The 12,591-nt window shown below is 48.0% G+C and overlaps 1 long non-coding RNA gene across 1 annotated transcript in view; it reads left to right on the top strand.

Annotated features, from left to right (window-relative positions):
- Positions 1 to 664: 664 nt before the first annotated feature.
- Positions 665 to 12,591, top strand: part of LOC118172930 — an 82,962-nt gene continuing 71,035 nt past the window's right edge. The window contains exon 1 of the long non-coding RNA XR_004753907.1: positions 665 to 865. This is a non-coding gene — a long non-coding RNA (uncharacterized LOC118172930). The remainder of the gene's footprint in view (positions 866 to 12,591) is intronic.

Here is a 12,591-nt window from a genome sequence, read left to right on the forward strand (position 1 = left end):
AGGGCTTATTCTTCGGTCCTACCCACCTCTCAGTGAAGATCACCTCTTCAAAAGTGCTTAAAAAAGGAAAAAAAGAAAACAGAAAGGAGAGAATCTACAGAGGAGTTAAGTGGTTTCCTAAGTGGGTTTGCATAAAAACTTGAGCCACGCTTTGAGGGATTCCTCGCACACTGAATGCCACATGCTGGGATCTAGCAGCAAGACTCTGCCAGCATCTCACACACCCGTCCTCCTAATCCTCCTCTTGTTGTTATTCGGGAGTCTGCAGGAGCAGGGCTGCTCCACGTGGGCTTAAAACAGCATCGGGAGCAGGCCAGCAGGGCACCGGCTTGTGTGTGGGGTCTGCCACTGTGCTAGTCTTTGCTTCGGAGATGTGTGCGATACAAAAAAGGAGCCAGGGTTTTCCCTGTGGGTTTTGTAAATAAGGTTAAAAGGCAGATGTGATTTGAGTGACTGCAGCCACAGGTGGGTCTGGGACATGGCCCTGCTCCCCTTCTGTTTGCCCCCAGGTGAGGGCAATTCCTCCTCTATTTAATGATTAAACAGAGGGGTGCCTCAAGGCTTTATTTTGGTGGGGTTGTTGCACCTTGGGTTGAAGTGCAGGTGGGAGCAGGGTGCTGGGGCTGTAGGACTGAGGTGGGTGAGATGTGGCTGGTGCCCCTGGCCCCCTTTGTGCTGGGGGAGCTGCTTGGAGAGGGAAGGGGCTGCAGAGGGTGGGCATGAGAGGAGCATGGAGGGAATCTCTTAAGGGGCAGGGAGGAAACCTCCTGAGGGGCATGGTGTGGGGCAGGAGTTGCTGCCCCGCTTGGCCAAGGCACGTGTGGCTTCAGCAGCATGCCCTATTGGAGGGAAGGCAGGTGCAGAGGTAAGTGTGTTGTAAATCCTTCAGAGGAAAAAGGGATGGGGGGACCCAGAAAATGATCCCTTTGTACATAATGGGAAGGCTTTGTGGACAATGAAGTAGCATAGCTTGCTGTGGAACAGAACTATGCCTGCTCCCCTGAGCCACTGGCAAGGTTTTTAGGTGTTTAACAACGTGATCTATATTTTTTTTAATTACTTTTACTACTTTTAGTCACTGACTTACTGTGCTGGGAAGAGTTTACCATTGTTTTGTGCTGGGTTTTACATGTCTATAAATATAGATACATGTTATTCCTAGCCCATTATTCATCTATTAATTCTTCATGATTTGGAAAGGGGACACGAAGCAAAGTATGCAGAAATGTAACCCTGATGGGAATCTGCCATGCTTATTATTCCCAGGGGAGAGGCTAATGTGAAGGTGTTGTGTGAGTGTTTCAGTATCTCCTGGGGAAGGGCTGTGGCTACCTTGGCTCTTTTGGCCACTTTGTGCTCTCTTTTTGTCTCCTCATCTCCCTCTGCACTGGATGTGTCCCAGGTTTGGGGCTGGGTCATGCAGCAGCTGCCTTCTGTCCCTGTGCCCTGGGTCAGCTGTGACATACAAACCCTTGGCAGCAGCGAGCAAAGCTGAATATTGTGCCATGATTCAAGTAGTGTTTTTTAATAAGTGTTAAGTTAATTCTGTTCAGAAGGGCTAAATGCTATGAGCAGGCTGTATGCCCTCAGCCCCTCGGATCAGAAAGCCTCCTGCAGGACGTGGCCCTGCCTGAGCCGGGCCTTGGGCCTCGTCACCTCCAGGGCTCCCTTCCCACCTCAGCCCTGCTCTGCTTCTGGGAACAGGCGTGGTCGCAGCTGGAAAAAACAAATCCAGACCTTGCAATTAAAAAAACAAACAAACAAAAAACCACAACAAACTAATTGTAGGCATAGTGAGTGAGGAAATGTCTCAAAGTGGTGCAGGAGGGATGTCCCTGCAGCACTGAAGCATGGTCCTTTTTAAGACAGCATCGGTTGTCTTAAACTGCTCTGCCTCCCCACAGCTGCGTTCCATTTGTGCCTTAGTCCTTCTTCAGCCTACTTGTGTGATGAAGCTGGGCTGAGCTGTTAGTGTTGAGGATGAGGAGTAAAAGGGAGGGTGCTTTGGAAGCTCTCTGTTACCAGATACAAAAAAAGAAAGTATCTTGCATAAACCAGATCTGGTCACTGATCTGTGTACTGTGGTGTGAAATCTGTACACCCTCACAAGCCTGGGGTGGAGACCTTGTGTCCTAGCCCAGGGGTGTTGACCATGGACCCATGCCCAGGGCAGGAAGCTGCCTTGTAGTTGCAGAGCCGACTGCGCTTTGCACCCATGAGAGCTGCTGTTAGGTCAGCGTAAACCCAGATCCTTCCAGTGAGCGTAATTATGCAGATGTCACCCCTGCTATTAGCACTCTTACCCTAATAGCTCTAGCATATATTTTACAAATGAAGTGACTGTCACATCTCATTATGCTCCTTGCTGACCCATTGCTTGGAGATGCTGTTGTCACTGGTGGGGGCTGGCTGTCCCCGCTGCTGCTGGGCACTTTCCCACCATCCAAGCGACCTGACCCAGCACAGCTCAGCTCCTTGAGAGCCTTGTGAAATCCACGGAGAGTCCTCTCAGTGTTCATGAGAGTTGTGGCTGCCCCCAAGCGTTTTATTCCTCCTCTTCTGTTTGCCTGCGAATGGCACTTGTTCTCACTGAACTCCAGCAGCCTGGTTTCCTTTTTGGATTTTTTTTTTCCATGGGACATTTAATTATTAAACCAGGAAGCAAGGAGTGTTTTGGGAAAGGTGTGGGGAAGTGGAGCAGGTGACTGAGATTCATGGGGTTGGCATTAGCCTAGAACTGCTTCAGTTAACTGTAGGCTTGACCATTAACTCAGTGGCGAGGTGTGGGGCTTTTGAACCATGCTGGCAAAAAAATAAAAAAATAAAAAAAATAAACCCCTGGGTTGTGCTGTTCTTCACCTCTCCCAGTGGAGCTGGGCTAGTGGAGGCTTTTCTGGGACCTCGGTAGGGCTGTAAGGAGGGGAGACATGGCTGAGCTTCAGGTCTAAGTCACGAGTGAGTTTGGGGCAGCCGAGCCTGTGTGGGACTGCAGGGACTTCCCTGAGGCTGTCTGTAAATGTTCCCTGGCCCAACCAATGCAGCTTTCACTTTAAACCCACGTAAACCCTCTGGATGTGTATTCAACCTGACTCTGATTCAGCTTAGCTTGCTAACCGACTCTACCAAGAGCTAATCTGTTCAAATGCATCTGCAGTTGGATTTCTGCATCAATTCGATGAGGTCAATTTAGAATTGATTCCCTGAAGCCATTTCGGGGCTTCCCCTATCGACAGCTCGGGGAAGCACTGAGCACCAGCCAGGCACCGACCCTCTCCGTACCACAGGATCTCCACTGCTGCCTCGGTGCCTAAGCTTGTAAGTCAGGAGGCAGAAATGGAAGAACCCCGAGAAAAGAAGCTGGGGTGAATAAGGGTCCTTTTCATGAATCCAGGCTGCCGTTGAGAAGCACATCAAGCTGGTGGTAGATAAATATTTTTCTGGAGTCAAGAACAGAGAAGCATGTGATGTTTCAATTACCGGTGTTCATATTTAAATGTAAATAAGTGGCTTCTTTATAATTCAACAAACCTTATAATTATGATCTTATTATGATATTTTCGTAGCACTTGCAGCAACATATGGCACTTCAATAAGCAAGCAAGGCAAGAAACAGAATTAAGACTTTCTGTGATGTTTGTTTGTGTATTTGTGGCTCCGTTATAACCCCTTTGTGTTTTAAATACCTCATTTCTTAATTTAGCAGTTTATATAATTGGAATGAATTTACATGGAACAAACTCGAGCCTTGTGGTTTGGTTTCCGCGCACATCCTCGATCTGATGCAGGAGTTTTGTGCTGACAAACTCAACTCCAGGCAACTCGATAACGGCAAAGAGCATTGCTGAAGCTAAATGATCATTAAGGACTGCACAGGTCAGCGCCTTATTAGTGCAAATTATTTTAGCTCTTGCAAGTGCTGCTGTTGAGAGCTCTGCGCTGATCAGGTTTCAGACTGATGGGTGCTGAGGCTATCAAACATCCATTTGGCTTGTAATGGCTGTGGTACCCGTGCCTTGCTTTGTAAGGCGTGTGCAATGGCAAGCCTTGAGCTGCAGGCAGTGCTCGGTCCCTGACCTGGCTCCTCTCAGCAGGAGTTTAATCCTCAATGCTCAGTGAGGCACTGGGCTCACCGACCCATGCGGCAGTCTGTGATATTTCCACAGCTTGCTCCTTCCTGAATTGCCCAGGTGTGTGGTGGTGGCAGGGCCCCCAGGCGAGGGATGGCCCCCAGGCGAGGGACAGCCCCCAGGGCAGGGTTTCAGGCTTCTGCTGTATCTCAGGTTTGTGCTGCCGGGGTTCTGGCGGCTTCTCAACACTGCATCCGTTTTGGTTGCTGCTGAGCAAGGATCTGGGGTTTGAGTTGTGAGTGGATGGATGGATAGAGAGGGAGGGAGTCCAAGTGGACCTTAAAGGTAGCCCAGCTGCAATGAGGCATATATCCTGTGGTGCAAGTGATTGGGGTGGCAAAACAAAACACTCCCAGAGCCTCTCCAAGTCCCTATTCCATAATATACATCCTAAAGGAGCATCGGGTGTTACAGCTGAAAGAACTCATCATTCACACTGAATTTTAGGTGTAGCTGCCTTCTTGCACTGAGCTAGCAGTTTATTCACCTTCTGCTCCGTATTCTGTAATAGCCTTCAGAAGTAAATCAGTGTCACTGCCTGAAACCTCGAGGCCCGTTTGTGTCTGTGTGGCCCTTGATTTTGGGAGGGAGGAAGCTGAGGCTTTTGAATGGGTCCCTCCCTGCGAGGTGCAGCGCCCTGCGAAGTGCTGGCTCAAGGAAACCGTCTCTGCAGTTGCTGTTGTTTGTGTCAAGGCGAGTGTTGTACACAATATATGAAGTGTAGTGTAAATAATTTAACTAGCCTTTGAACATGGAAATAGCAACATGATAAAGTAGCAAAACATAACAGGTTCCCAGCCAAACACATCACTGACTAGTTAGCCTAGCTTAAACAAACAATTTTTTTTCCTCTGGTGCAACTGATTTAAATGCAAGGAAAGGGCTGCAGAAAGCTGTGTTTGCAGATTAACAGCACGCTGGTTATTTGCAGCTGCAATAACTTCCCCCCTGACAGCTGGTTTGGGAGCCTGTGCCCGGGAGAGGTGCTTCTGCCTGGGGCCCTGCTCCACACACGGCAGCGGTGGCACCAGGCAGGGGTTTTGGAAGGTCCCAGGTCATGCTTGGGGCTGGGGTGGCCCCACTGCCTTCAAGCTACTCCAGGTCTGCTCTTCCACGTGCTTCACTTAGTGATGTGCAAGATTTAGGGAAAATCACATTTTCTCAAAACATCCAACATTAATTTTTATACCCGAGTAACATTGCTCCAGAGAAATGAGCTGTGTTTGCGCTGCAGTCTCTACCTCTGTTTCCATCATGCAGAAAGCTGAATCAAAAAACCTCTGTGCTGTCACACCAAGGGTTGTTGAAATGAGAACCCCATTTCTGAGCAAACCTGTGGGTCTGACACTTGAGTTGGTCCTCACCAGAGCAGAGAGGTGAGTAGTAACACACAGAAAAGAGGAGCTCCTCTTCTGATCCGGAGATGCGTGGGTTTAAACCCCTGCTGAGCGCTCCTCTATTGAATATCTCTTGCTCGAGCTGTTGCCAGCTTTCCTTGTGTATTATCCTAAAAGAGGCCTGAGGCACAAGATTATCTTTTCTTGCACATCTTATTTTAGGCAGCAGCAGCAGCATGTAAGTGAGGCAAATTTGCTATTGGAACTATCAATAAAACATAGTTTGTATGTTAAATTAGTAATCATGAAAAAAGCTCCCAAGGCTTTTATGGCTCCCACTTTTTTCAATTATCACAAAGCCAGTACAAAATCCCAGCACGGGATTCAGTGCGATGCCCTATTCTGAAAAACTTTGTAGTACCTTTCCTTATGAAGCAGTATTTTCTGGGATGTTGGGTAAAAATTGGGGAGACTTTTAAAAAATGATGCTTTGGGTAGATTAACTGTAACTTTCTTTTTAAAATTTATTTTAATGCTTTGGGGCTCGTTTTTAACTCGTGAAAAGTTCAGGCTAGAAACTTAATTAGTTTGGTTTGGCTGAGCCTACTGAGGATAAGGATGTCTGGGTATATTTTGGAGGAAAATATGAGGGTTAAAGACCTGTTTTGGTGTGTAAAAATTTATTGTCTATAAGTTAAATGGTCATAAATAGAAATTGAGTTGTTTCTGGCTCAGTCTGCTGGAACTAAATGAGCTGAGGGAGAAGGAAGTGCCCAGGAGAGGCCCCTGAGGTAGGTGTAAAGCTAGAGATGGCACCAAGGCCTGCTCCTCCCGCACCTTCATGCCTCAGGCCCAGTTCAAGAGCAAGGCTGCTTAGATATTGGACCAAATGAAGCTGTGTTGGTTTCCACAGTGCAGAGGTAGGTCTGTGCAGCGTCCTCCTGGCTGGCCCCTGATGCGTGTGGTGGGATGGGTGCTCTGTGATGTGTGCTACCTGGGGGGGGGTGCGAAGCCCAGCTGTGGGCATGGTTATTTTGGCTTGTGGTTGGTGTCTTCTCACCTCTGCCTGCTTTGCTGCTGCTGGGCAGACCCCGTGAGGAAATGACTAACTTATCAATGGGGCTGGGGATGAGCAGAGGACTACAGGTACTCGATTCCACAACAGCTCCAGGTCTGATCAGGCCATCTGGGGCAGCAGGTGTATGGTTTTGTTATGGGCACGTCTTCACCTCACCTCCTGGGTAGTACCGCATATCAGAAATGCCATAGGGAGTGACTCTGGGGGCAGCCTGTCTGGCCCTGCTGCTCACAGCAGGTTTCGGTGGGAACAAGGGCAATGGGAACAAGCAGCTAAACCTCACTGGGTACTCGAGAGAAGCTCTTCTGCCTTTTATTGACCACTGTGGCCTTGTGTAACTGGTCAGCAGGAGCAGCTGACTGTCTGCTATGGAGGAAACTTCAGGCATCTTATTGATTCGGCCCAGGATCTTATCTGTGTATTTATTGGCCGGCAGAGAGGTACAGAAATACTAGTGCTCTGTTTTAATACAACCTCAGCTGTTTGCTGATCAGCAGTGACTATTTAAATTGACCAATCTACCTCACCCTGGCTGGAGATCAAGGGATCAGCACTTAATTTCATTCCTTGAATAAAGATTTTTATATGTATATATATCTCCACATGGAAATATCAGAACATGAAAGGTTAAATCAATATGGAGTTTTACATTGCTTAAAGGGCATTTGCATCAAAGCAGCCATGAATGCAATTCACTTGTTTAATGAATTTTTTATGCTTATTTAATGAATTTCACAAAGGTTTGGTGTTTTTCATAAAATGGATAAGGACTTCCAGTTTTATGAAATAATAAAAATGGAACTGAAGTTATGAAATGAGCAATCTCATTAGTTAGGCATGATATATTCATATGAAAGTGTACATGTTTCTGAATTATTGCAAGCAGCTCTATTGCTTGAGCTGTAACTCGTTATAATAGTATTGCAAATATGCCTTTAGTTAAGGTATCAAAAAGTGACAGAAAGAAATTAGATTTTGATTGCTAATAATGATTTAATTAATACTTATTGTATTTAGCATACTATAGATGCGCTCTTTCTTTAGAAACTGTGTGCTTGTATTCTTTGGTGGGAGATATTTGGTGAAATACACTACTGTTCCTAGCCCCTTTTTTACTAGGTTTCTAGCTGAAATTTGTTTGCGGAGCCTTAACAGCTGTTTTATTATGCTGATAAACAGAGGAAAATATTGCAGTGGCCTGCCAGTAGTCAGAATGAGCCCAACTGTGCACCTCTCCCTGGTGCTTCTGGAGTTTCATGTGCTCTTGGGTAGCATGACCTTGTTTAAAAGTTCTCCCAGCCTGATGATGCTTCAGGGCTAGGAGGAGATGGTGTGACTACCTGATTTAAGTCAGGGTCTGGGTGGCCACGTGGCGGTGCTTGCAGGTGGGACGGCATGCTCCTCTCCAGCAGGAGCGGTGCTGAGGCTGGTGCTTGCCCTCCTGGTTGGGAACTGTCCTCTTTATTAAACTAGTGTTTGGAAGCTGTTGTCCTCATTTCAAGTGCATTGTGTTACCTTTGAGCTCAGCAGGTTGCCCATGGGCACCGAATCATGAGCCCAGGCTGCTGTGCTGCTGTGTGACCGATTCCCACTGACCCTGTCTCTGTGCTACCTCCTGCTGGGTCCCAGCACCCTGGGAAGGAAATGTCCACAGGTACATTAACCAGCCCAGGAGCCTTCACTGAGCTAGGGCTGTGGGTGATACCTGAGCATTTCCTCCATCCCCCCTCCAGCTGTTAGCCAAACTTTTCCCCTGCCTTCTTGATGTTTTGGCATGATGTGTGGCCACTCAACCCAAAACAGCTGCTGTGGTGTGCCAGGTCCCGCTGCCCTGGCCCTGCTGTTTGCAGCCCTCGAGCTCTGCCAAGGCAGCAGGCAGTAACAAGAGATAAAGCAGGACTTCCCAAGTGAATGACCTCACCTTACGAGTCCAGCACGGTGAATGTCTGCTGAGCGATCTCCTTACCTAGCTGCATTAAGGCACAACAAGGCAGGGCGAGAGGTAGGATGATGGTCCATCAGCAATGGTTGTTAGAAGAAAAGGAGCAATGAGATGCCTTTTCACCTATCAGGTGTTATCCTCCTCTTTGGCATGCTTTGAAGCTTCCTTATGATTGTGCAATTAGCCAGACAGATACGTACAGGGGAAAAGAGCCGCCTTTGCATCCAGCCCAGCTCCATCACCTCCAGCAGGATATAAGCGTGGGGCCGTCCAGGAGCAGCTCAGTGGCATTTTACTCCCGAAGGCACTGTTACAACAGCGGCAGGGGCAGGGCAGACCTGGGGGGACTCCCCAAACCCCACAGCAAAGCTGTCCTTGAGGCAGGGTTGGTGCTGAGGGCTCCTGAGGCCATGGAAGTGGCTTGAGGTGGGTCTGGAGGGGGGCTTTGGGAGCTGGCCTGGGGCTGAGTCAGCCTAATTACAGAGCACCCATTGTGGGCAGCAGCAGTGGGGAGACTCAGAGCGTTGGACCTGGTTTAATAACCAGCTGGTATTTAATTTGTGGTGTGAAATAACATCTCTTATTATATCTAACATAAATATTTACTTGAGAGATTTGACTAAAACAACATTGCTTGCCTTCAAAGACTATCAGTTTCTAATCCATGGCTGACAAAGAAAGCTTTGAGTGCTTAAATTCATTTCTAGAAATTAAATTACAATTTTCAACACTGAAGCTTGTGTGATTCCAGACACTTTTCCTTTCCTTTTATTGTGTTTGACAGCAACTAGACTCTCAAGGTAAGTGGTGGAGCGTAGTCCTATGTAAATGGAAAACATAAAATGAAAACTGGGGGGAAGAAAAACATTTAAAGTAGGAAATTAGACCAGTTATTGAGTTCCACGCTATGGTTAATGAGTGTGCAGAAAGAAAACATCTTCTTGGCCTAGTGAGCTGGAGCATTACAACTGTTGCAACACTTCTTCTGTTTTTGGAAGGAAATAAGTAATAACCTCGACACATGGGAAGTCTTCAGTTTGCATTTTTTAATGCCTCAGGGGAGTGCAGTGTTTCTGGTTTAAAATCTGTTAAAATTTTCTTTAAAAGGTAGGTTTTGTTCTGAAACCAAAACAGAAATTAACATATTAAGCATATATGTAGGTCAGGAGAGTATGGGAGAGGGCTCGGCTGCTCCACCAGGACATGCTTTTTTCAGAATTGCCCAGCTGAGGTTAAGGACTGTGAGAGGAAAGACTGAAAATTACTGTCCCTTGCTGAAACACATTCAGGGTACTCAGGATTTGTGCTGTGCTGCCCAGGTGTAATTAACAGCAGGCTGTAATTATGGAGCTGGGGGCTGCTGTGGGGCAGCACTGCCCTGTGAGACCTTGTGCTCTGGCTGTAGCTCCTACGTGTCCTCCAGCAGCGAGCTTCAGCATCATCTCCTGGGGCCTGCAGCATCCCGTCCCGAGCCCCTTGCCCACAGCGATAAGCCGATGCCCTCACCTTTACCTGGCCCTTTCCCCCATAGGGCTTGTAGGGAAATACCCAGGCTAAGTTGTGCTGAGCCCAACTGAGACTCGCTTGTTTAAGGTACGTAGCAGAACATGGTGTTGTTGAAAGGTATCGAACTGCTGTGGATTCAGCCAAGGTATCGGGCTGTTTGGCCTGAATTAGTGAATGTTGCTTCTCACCTAGGTGAATTCGGGCCAGGATGCTGCTAACAGGGCTGTGCGGCTCCTCAAGTACCATAGCGAGCTCTGTATGAGGTGCTGTGTGTATCTGTGTGCTGCCACATTGTGCAGTTTAGCAATACTCTTGCATGCTTCACATGCACTATTTAAATCCCCTTCAAGTGAAGGTTGAGGTATTTTCCTTTAAATTAATCTCCTGATGCTGTTACTGAGCTCGCTCTTGAAAGGCGTGAGCAAGCTGATCAATACTTTATCTTTTCCAGGCTAATAAGTTCATTATTATTGACACCGTGTGGCTGGCTTCCTTCAGTCTGAAAAATGAATGTCCTGAGCAGAAGTAATTGGGGGATCTTTTAATGATGCTTTTGTCGGGAAATATCTCGGGGCCAGGCTGGAGTTTGTGGTCAGAACTGCAGAGGGGATGGGATGGCCAAGCTCTGCCGGGGACAAATGGTGGTGGATGGGGTGAGGCTCTTGTTGCAGTCCCTGCCTCAGGTTGTGGGGATCCTGTGCCTGCCTGCATCCTTTCCCTTCTCTCCATTCTTCTGGCCAGAAACTTCACCTGGGTCCTGAAGCTAAGCTCCCGAAGATGTGCAGCATTCTGCAAAGCAGCCAGCTGGTGCCGAGCTGGCATTAAAACCCCTGTCCCCTCTCTCCACAACCTGTTCTGCTGATGTCTTTCACCCTGTGCACATGGGTGCTGCTTTGTGCCGCCCCGAGCAGTCAGTTTGCGTGCTGCCCTTGCTGCCTCCCAAGCCTGAGAGCTGCTCTCAAACTTCTGTTACCTTTTTTTGTTTCCCTGAGTTGTGGAGCTTAATTTTAAGTGCTTCAAATCTGGACCAAGATTAAATAATTTGGGTCAGGGCATGGTCTCAGATGCCCTCCAGGAAACACAGTCAGTGGTTAACCTAATCAGCTCCTGTAATTCCCCCAAATTCAGCTGAAACAGCACTTCTCCCCGAGAAGGAAACCTGAAGCCTAATAACAAGCATCCTGATTCTTTTGACTTGGCATTTGGGAATCGTTGTGTCTCAGATGATCCAGACCCAAACCCAGGAGCTGTGTCAGGGCTTTGGGCAGCGCTGGTCCTGGGCAGCTGCTGGGGCACTTGGGGTGTACTGGGACGCCTGCCCCTTGGGGCCCAGCAGCAGCTGAGCAGGTTCTTGGGGCTAAAATAGCTCAGGAATTGCTTTTGCTGATTTAAATAGCACTGTGTGAAGGTTTAGGAACTAAATGGTAAAAAATTAAAGCAAACAAAACCTTACTGGTCCTCAATGAGGCTTGGTTTTTATTTTAATGTATGTGTACACAATACATGCATACACTTGGTAATGCCTCTGGAACTCAGAGCCTTCCCCAGCTGGGACTCTTCCAGGCTTGTCCTCTGCATGGCCCAGTGGTGCTGTTCTATGTGGTCAGCTCCCCAGGCCTGAAGATGTGGGTGGGACAGCCCCAAAGGTACAGGAGGGACTGGGCACCTTCTTCTCTTTGTGTCTTGGGAGTTCTTCCTCATCTCAGGACTTCTTGTATCGCTGTGTATGCACCTTATGAAGAAAGTCATGGGAGAAAGGCCCAAAGCAGCTTGTTCTGGGAGGCTGGAGAGGGCGGGAGTTGTGCTGTAACCACGTCACTGGCAGAGAGCAGCTCTCTGCTTCCTTGGTGTCATAGCCCCTTGCAGAGATGCTTTGTCCATGTGCAGTGACCGGGCTCCTGGTTGCATCCAGCGCCTGCGGGAGGAAAGGAGCCTGGTGGGGCCCCAGATGTCAACCCCTGGGCTGCTACATACTTCTCTGCTTGGGGGAGAGGCCAAGCGTTTGCAATGTTAGAATGTAAAACGTAAAAGCACTTGGTTGTCACATGCCATTAGCTGTTCAAAGCATGACATCTCAGGAAACACTTCATCGTAATCCTCCAAATGAAGAAATCTGAAGTGAGCTCCAAACTCGTTGTTTGGTTTGGGTATCGCCTTACAGGGTCACATCATGCACTCGGAGTTGTACCAATGCTCAAATTGGTTTAAACTGCAGGCAGACAGCTCAAGTCCTGAAAAATCAACTTTCATGTTTTCTTTACTTTTTTTATTTGCAAGTAAAACTTAGGAGCAATGCCTAGGTGACAAAGCTTGTCCAGATTCTGCTCCAGCTGATTTCCCTGAGGCACCTTTTCTCAACAGCACAGTTAGTTCAGCTTTACCAAGTGAGTTTGTTTTCCTGCAGCCAGAAGAGTACCGGGAAAAGCTGTGTCCAAAGTCTGCATTGGCTGCATGGACTTCTGCCGCTGCACCGAGCTGTGCTGTGCTCCAGGAGGAAAAGCTTGGACCCGAGATGCTGTGTAAAGCAGAGAGTTGTTCCAGGGCACTGGGCTTTTTTCCTGAGCGGTATTTTGGTGTTCTCACTCTGTTACGTGGCGCAGC

Source organism: Oxyura jamaicensis, chromosome 11, assembly GCF_011077185.1.
Source record: "Oxyura jamaicensis isolate SHBP4307 breed ruddy duck chromosome 11, BPBGC_Ojam_1.0, whole genome shotgun sequence".
Lineage (NCBI taxonomy): Eukaryota > Metazoa > Chordata > Aves > Anseriformes > Anatidae > Oxyura > Oxyura jamaicensis.